The 7,332-nt window shown below is 39.4% G+C and overlaps 1 protein-coding gene and 1 pseudogene across 1 annotated transcript in view; one reads left to right on the top strand and one right to left on the bottom strand.

Annotated features, from left to right (window-relative positions):
- Positions 1–7,332, bottom strand: part of Kiaa0368 (KIAA0368 ortholog) — a 143,892-nt gene that overhangs the window by 94,947 nt on the left and 41,613 nt on the right. The window lies entirely within an intron of this gene.
- Positions 4,935–5,316, top strand: LOC105741113 (annotated as a pseudogene).

The following is a 7,332-nucleotide window of genomic DNA, read 5'->3' as shown; positions in this document are numbered from 1 at the left end:
TGGGATTATGGGTGTGAGTGTGACAGCCAGGCTGGGGCCCAGTGGGATTATGGTGTGAGTGCTGCACCCAGCCTGGGGCCCACTGAGATTACTGGTGTGAGTACAGATCCCAGCCTGGGGCAGACAGCCACAGTGCAACATAAGGGAGACAGACTTGCTCTCTGTTGCCAATGTTGCTGCTACTCCTTCCTTTAGTCTCTGCTATTTGCCGCCACCATGTACGGTTGCTCTCTGCCATGTGCCACTCTGCCTTCGAGCCAGCTGAGTATGGACTGAAACCTCCAATATCAGTGAGCTAAATAAACCTTTCCATCCTTCATTTTGAGTGTCAGGTATTTGTCCCAGCAACAAGAGAAGAATAACTGAGACAAATAGTAAGTTCAAAGCCAGCCTGTACTGTACAGTAAGACCCCTATCTCAAAAAAATAGTAATAAACAAACAATAAAAGAAGAAAAGGAAGGGATTGTCAGACCTAATGATTCTATTTGATAAATGCTGACTATTACTGTGAAAGGAATTCTTATGAATTAATTCAGTTCTCAGTATTTGTAGAAGTTGTATGTAAAGAGCCTTCTGCCTTAGTACCTTACTGCTCATAGGCAGTGGAAATTTCCCATTGTTTAAGCTGTAGAAATTGAAGAACAATTCTATGACAACAGCAAAAAGTTAAATTCTTCATAACAAGCTACCTGAAGGATCTGTGCCAAAGATTAAAGGAGGTGAAAAGGGGGATTTTACTTCCTCTCATTTTCAAACAATCATCTGCATTCTTTCAATATGTGCCCAACACTTTCTACATTCCATCTTAAGAAAGCTAAATACAGCCAGATGTGGTGGCACACACCTAGCATCCAGCACCTCAAAAGCTGAGGCAGGAGGACCACAAGTCCAAGGCTAGCTTGCACAACTTAGCATGACTCTGTCTCAAAATTCAAAAAAAAATTAAAAGGGGTTGGGGATGTAGCTCAGTGCAAAGGCCCTGGTTTGTTCAATCCTCAGTAACACACACACGTGTAGGTGCACACACACATACTCTAAATATAATGTAGCAATGAAAGTACTTGTAGGGGCTGGGGAGATGGCTCAGTGGAATAAGTGCTTCTCCGGCTAGCACAAGGGCCTGAGTTCAATCCCCAGTTCCACCCAAAAAAAAAAAAAAAGTACTTGTGAGGGGGATATAGAAATGGAAAGAAAGGGCACCAAACATCATGTGGAGCTCCTTCTGAAAGAGGCTGAGTACACCCAAGAAAAAACTAAAATCTTTTCTGTTCAATGAGAAACGTCAATGTAACACTGTTAGGTCAGCTTTAGAGATATGTCTGTTCTTTAAATAAATCGATCATGTCCAAACTTCATGGAAAGAATGAAATTTCACATACAGATACACCCAACTATTAGATTTTTCAACCTGTTATGGTTATCAAATGGAAGATCAAGGGCTTACACTAATATAGTCCCTGAATCATGTTTTTAGAGACATAGAAGCAAAATGAGCCATGTCCTTTGCCCTCAGTTCTGTACAGACAACTTCATGAAAGTTAAAAAAAAATTTTTTGATCAGATAGTTCAGCAAACTAAAGCATCTGCTTAGGCAGAGCGCAGGGACCGGGGCTCGATCCCCAGGGTGCCATGCTGGCCCCACCCCCAGAGCACAGTGAGACTTCAACTGAGACTGGGTATGGAGGCAGCACACATCAGTAATCCCAGCACCTGGGAGGCTGAAAACAGGAGAATCACTATGAGTCCAATCTGTGTAGTGAGAACCTATAGACCCTGTACTAAATACATTAAAAAAAAATCTTTTTTAATTAAGCCTGGGACTCTGCTACAGTTTGAACATGTCCCCCAACATTCACGTTCATGTGTCAGAAACATCATCCCCAATGCAACTGGGTTGAAAGGTGGAATCTAATAAGAGGCAATTATGTCATGAAGGCTTTTCCTTCCAGAATAAATTTATGCTACAACCGTGGGCTTGTTATGAAAAAGCAGGCTCCGCGTGCTCTCATGCTCTCTATCGCTCTTGCCCTCATCCTTCCAAAAGCCTGCATCATTTGGAGGCTTCTGGATTTCTTAGCTTTCAGAACTGTAGGAAATAAACTCTTTTTCATTATAAATCATCCTATCTCAGCAATTCTGTGACAGCAACAAAAACAAGCCTCAAAAGGATATAATCAGGAGCAAAAAGGAATGGAACCAAAGGTTCTCAGGATTCAAAGGGAATTTAAAACTTACATGACATGTAGTTCCAACAACCCTTTAATCTAAAGAAGCAGAGAAATTTAATTATCCCTTCATTTGTGTTGTTGCCAATTTTATAGTACTATCAGCAACACTCAAAAGAATACCCAAGTATCTGTGTGTATCTGTCTGCTCTTATGGGTTTCTATAAGCTAAAACTCTAGAAATAGAAACACTGACTCAAAAGGTAGGAGTATCACCAAGTTTAGCAGCTTTGAGGAAAATGCCCTTCAAAAAGGGTTGTGCTAATTTATGTCATGAGCACTGCACAGTACCAATTACCTGATGCCCCCTCCTACAAAGTAATCAGTCTTACAAAGATTAGAATCCAACCAATCTTAGCAGACATGAGAGATGAAAAGATCATATCATTTTCACTTTTCATCTATTTTTTAACTTGGCTAGAGGATCATTTCAAATATTTAGAAACTGAAATATTCAGAACATGAAATATCTTTTTTTAAAGAGAATAAAAATGATCCTGGACACCACATGCCATGCCAGCCCTGCCCCCAGGTGCGCTGAGCCAGCCACTGAGACCCGGTACAATGGCACATGCCAGTAATCGCAGCACTGGGGAGGCTGAAAAACAGGAGGATCACTATGAGTACAAGCTGCATAGTGAGACCGTGTACCAAATACATTAAAAAAGGAGAGAGAAAAATAATTTTAAAAACTTTAGAAACGATATAGAATTTCACTAAACAAGATGACAGGAACTCAACAATGGTTGCTATATTGCATGACATCTTCTTTAAATTACTGATTATTTTTAATTGACGATTTGCTCCTTTTTTTGTTTAATAGTACTGGGAAAAACGCAGGCCTTAACACTGAGCTGCATCTCCAGCTCGCTCGCTCACTCTCTCTCTCTCTCTCTCTCTCTCCTTTGTTTGTCATTTTGTGACCGGCTCTCACTTATGCAGTTCAGGCTGGCCTTGATTTTACTTTCTGGCCTAAGATGGTCTCACAGTACAACCATCCTACTGCCTCAGCCTTCCTCCAGAACTCATTCCACGAGCCTTCTCCTTCTGGTGCTTCTGCTACAACAAGTTCTAGACAGGGAAACCCACAGGTACAGTGCTAGAAGTCCTCCAAGAGAATCCACGGACCTGGAAGACTATCCTGGAGGAACCTGACATATATATGTATGTTTTCTCTAGTATGTTCATCATTTTACTTCCTGTATTCAAGTCTTTGACCAACCTGGAATTTTCTTTTGCTATCTGGAGGGACATAGGAAACTCAGTCTTTTATGTAGTACTAAATACCTTTGTCATTGTAAAACACAGAAAATCAAGCAAATCGTATGTGTACAGTTTAATAAATTATTACAAATATTCGTGTGGTTACCACTCAAGTCCAAGAAAACACTGTACCTTATCCAGGGAGCTCTGTTGCAAGAATGTTCATTCATACAAGTATATCTCATTCAGGCAATGTTAATGACAAAATAGAAAAATACAGAAATTCAAAGATTAAAAGAAAAACATGAACACTAGTAAAAGCATGAATAAAGAGGTAACACCAAACACAACAAGCAGTGACTCAATCCTCCTCCCCCTCCCCTTTTCCCTCTTCCTCCTCTTCTTCCTCCTCCTCCACTTCCTCCTCCTTCCTGCTAATTTAAATTCTCTCCTTCAAGGCCCAGCATTCTATTCCCTGTCTAGGTCACTCTTCCTTTCACTCCTTCAAATGTTTACTGAAACCTTACCACATGCCAGAGTTTGGTGGTCATGGGTATAAAGGGAAAGAGAGAAGAAGCATCAATGTTGTACAGATTTACTTACTGCATGTTAAAAAAAAAAAGTAACAGAAGGGCCTGGGACAGACTGCTCCCAAGCAACAGCATTTAAGGACAGGAGGAAGAGAGTCTGCAAAAGAAAATAGTAGGCAACAGACAAAAAACTGAGAAAATGAAGTATGAAGTCAAGGGTAAGAAAGAAAAGATTTTTCCGGGAGACAACAACCATCTCAGATAAGGTAAACAGATCATGCAAGATTAAGACGTAAAAAAGAACATAGTGTTTTTAGTAACAGAGGTTCACATCTGACTTTTTCTTAGACAGTTTCCATGAAGCAGTAGGGTCAAAAAAGGACTGTACAAAGTAAGAGAAACAGACAGAAGATTTAAAAAGATGGAGGGAAGGGTCTGAGGAGACAGCTTGACTGTCTAAGTGCCTGTCTGGCAAGTGCAAGGACCCAGGTACCATCCCCGGAACGACACACTAAACCAGCCATCCAAAACTGGGCGTGATGGTACACTCCTGTAATCCCAGCACTGGCAAGGCTGAGACAGGTGCATCACTATGAGTCCAAGCTGCACTGACCTGTACCAAGTAAATAAATAAATAATTTTTTAAGTTTAAAAAGGATATGGGCAATACAAACATTAGCAAATGTTCAGTTGTGAAAAATAAAAGAAACAGTGTTGTGCTGGCCCCGCCCCCAGGGCACCCTGAGACAGTGACTGGGACTGAGCATGATGGTACACACCTGTAATCCCAGCATTTGGGAGGCTGAAAACAGGAGAGTCACTACAAGTTTGATCTGTGTAGTGAGACCCTGTAGGTAGACCCTGTACTAAGTATATTAAAAGAAAAAGAAAGAGTTACTTCTTATTGTTTCAATCAAATTGGAGATCCAACTCTGTTTAAATAGCAATACTGGAGTCTCAAACGAGCAGGAGGCAATGCCTAAATCAAAGGAATTTGTTTTTTCAAGCTCTTCAGGCAGCAATTCTGACAGTGAAACTGACAAAAAGTTAAGAGGAAAAAGCAAGTTGCTCCAGAAAAGCCTGTAAAGAAGCAGAAGACTGGTAAAACTTCAAGAGCTCTGTCATCTTCTAAACAGAGCAGCAGCAGCAGAGATGATAACATGCTTCAGACTGGGAAAATGAGGTATGTCAGTGTTCGCGACTTTAAAGGGAAAGTTCTAACTGATATTAGAGAATATCGGATGGATCCAAAGATGAAATGAAACCAGGAAGAAAAGATATTTCTTCAAATCCAGAGTAGTGGAGCTGGCTGAAGGAGCAGATTTCTGACACTGATGATGCAGTAAGAAAACTGTAGAATTGGAGCCATAAAAATGTGTACTGTTGTAGTTATTTTACTCTTTTTACATTGGCTTTTGTCTTCTAAACACTGATTCCAAGCTGTTGTATGTTTAGATTGCAGAACAATTTGTAAGATGAATACTTTTTTAATGTGCATTATTAAAAATAGTCTGAGTGCCGGGGAGATGGCTCAGTGGAATAAAGCATTTCCCCGGCAGGCGCAAGGGCCTGAGTTCAATCCCCGGTTTCGCAAAAAAAAAAAAAAAATAGTCTGAGTGAAGCTAACTGTCCACTTTATTAAGGAGGATTATTTTGTGCCCACCACATAGTGTAAAATAAAATCAAGTAATTCCACTCAAAAAATAAAAATAAATAAATAGCAACACTGGAAAGAGAAAAATCCTCAGAATGGGACTCTGAAAAAAAGGTCCACAGTCAGGATCCAGCCCAAAGCTTGAGGAATTACCTTAGATAGAAGGACAGTCTCTGCTACTACAATCAGAGCTGGTGTTGATAACTCAGTTTTTTAAAGTTCCACTAAGGGCCTAGAAGAATGCCTTTCTGGCTTCTACTGTTGCTATAAATACAAGATGACATGCTAGGGACATAGCTCAGCGGCACAGTGCCTGCCTGACAAGTGCAAAGTCCTGAGTTTGATTCCCAGTACCAAAACAGAAAGAAAGAAAAATTTGGACAGCAGAGGGCAAGTCAGAGATGCAATAGCAGAAAAAGGTAGAAAAAGGTTACAAAGGTTTACAAAGATGAAGGTGAAGAAGAGACCTCGCATGCAAAATACTGCAGCCACATGGAAAAAGTATTAAAGACCCCGCTGAAATTAATAAATACAATATAAATTTATTGCTGCACAAGTAAACACAAATTTTAAAACTCCTATCCCTTTCTCCTCCCTACACAGCATTTACAGAAATGTGCAATAACTGAAACAAACCAAAACATATAAAACCTTTCCAAAAAGAAAAAAGCTTTTCCAAATACTTGGTTAAAAATATGACTTAGGAAAATATCCTTTATCTCACATCAATGAATTAAGGACAGTTCTGTTAAAAAGTGTCTGGGTTTTGTGTCTGCATATACATAACACAAGTTAAAAACATTAAAAATTTATAAAATGTCTCTTTTGCATATATAATGGGAATAATTTTAACTTTCATTTAAAGTTGTGCTGCAGTACACAATGATTCCATTCATCATGGGGAGCTGGTCCAAGTACATAACACACCTTAATTCTTTTTTTCATCCTTTCCTTTCTCCCTCCCCCCTCCTTCCATCTCTTGGCCTCCTTCCATTTTGTAAAAGGTCTAGCTCCCTGTTTATTATCTATCCTTTATTTGGGAGCAAATTTATGTAGACAGTTATTCATAAACTATGTAATTATTATTAATACAATCTTGTGAAAGGCCAAATAATGGCTTTGGGAGGTCAATGAGACGTAATAAAGCCAAAGTACCTATGTTTTCATGTCACCCTTGCAGAATGTGATTGAAATTTATGGCGAATGTTTGAATTTTTAATTTATTACGGTAAAAGACACACTGCCATGAATCCCCCACACTTTGAGCATACTCATCCCATCATTCTTGCCACTGAATGAGGCAGGTCTGGAGTCTTCCTTTTTGTCTTATTTGTGCTGCTTTGGCTACCTTGATATCCTGAATTAACTCAAAACACTTACTTTCCATGTCATTCTGAATAAGGTGGATGAGGACATACTGTAATGTTTTTACAAGCCCGCTCACTGGATGGCACTCAGCAGCAGCATTCACCATATTTTTTTTTGTTTTGTTTTCATCACAACTTATAAAGACATGAAAGCAGACTGTCAAGCTGTTTCAGAAAGTGGCAAGAACAATGGCATAAGTGTGTTTGAAGCAAGAGGAACTATTTTGAGGGGAATGAAGGGTAATGTCTCTTTTATTGTAATACATTAACTGAAATATTCACTATATATTTTGATCACTCCTCTATTTAGTTTTTAGTTTAAAACGTAAGCATTTCTTAAGTTATTTTTCTC

This window comes from Octodon degus, unplaced genomic scaffold (genome assembly GCF_000260255.1).
Source record: "Octodon degus isolate 3935 unplaced genomic scaffold, OctDeg1.0 scaffold00297, whole genome shotgun sequence".
NCBI lineage: Eukaryota > Metazoa > Chordata > Mammalia > Rodentia > Octodontidae > Octodon > Octodon degus.
The sequence above is the reverse complement of the archived record's forward strand: the minus strand, read 5'-3'. Positions and strand labels throughout refer to the sequence as shown.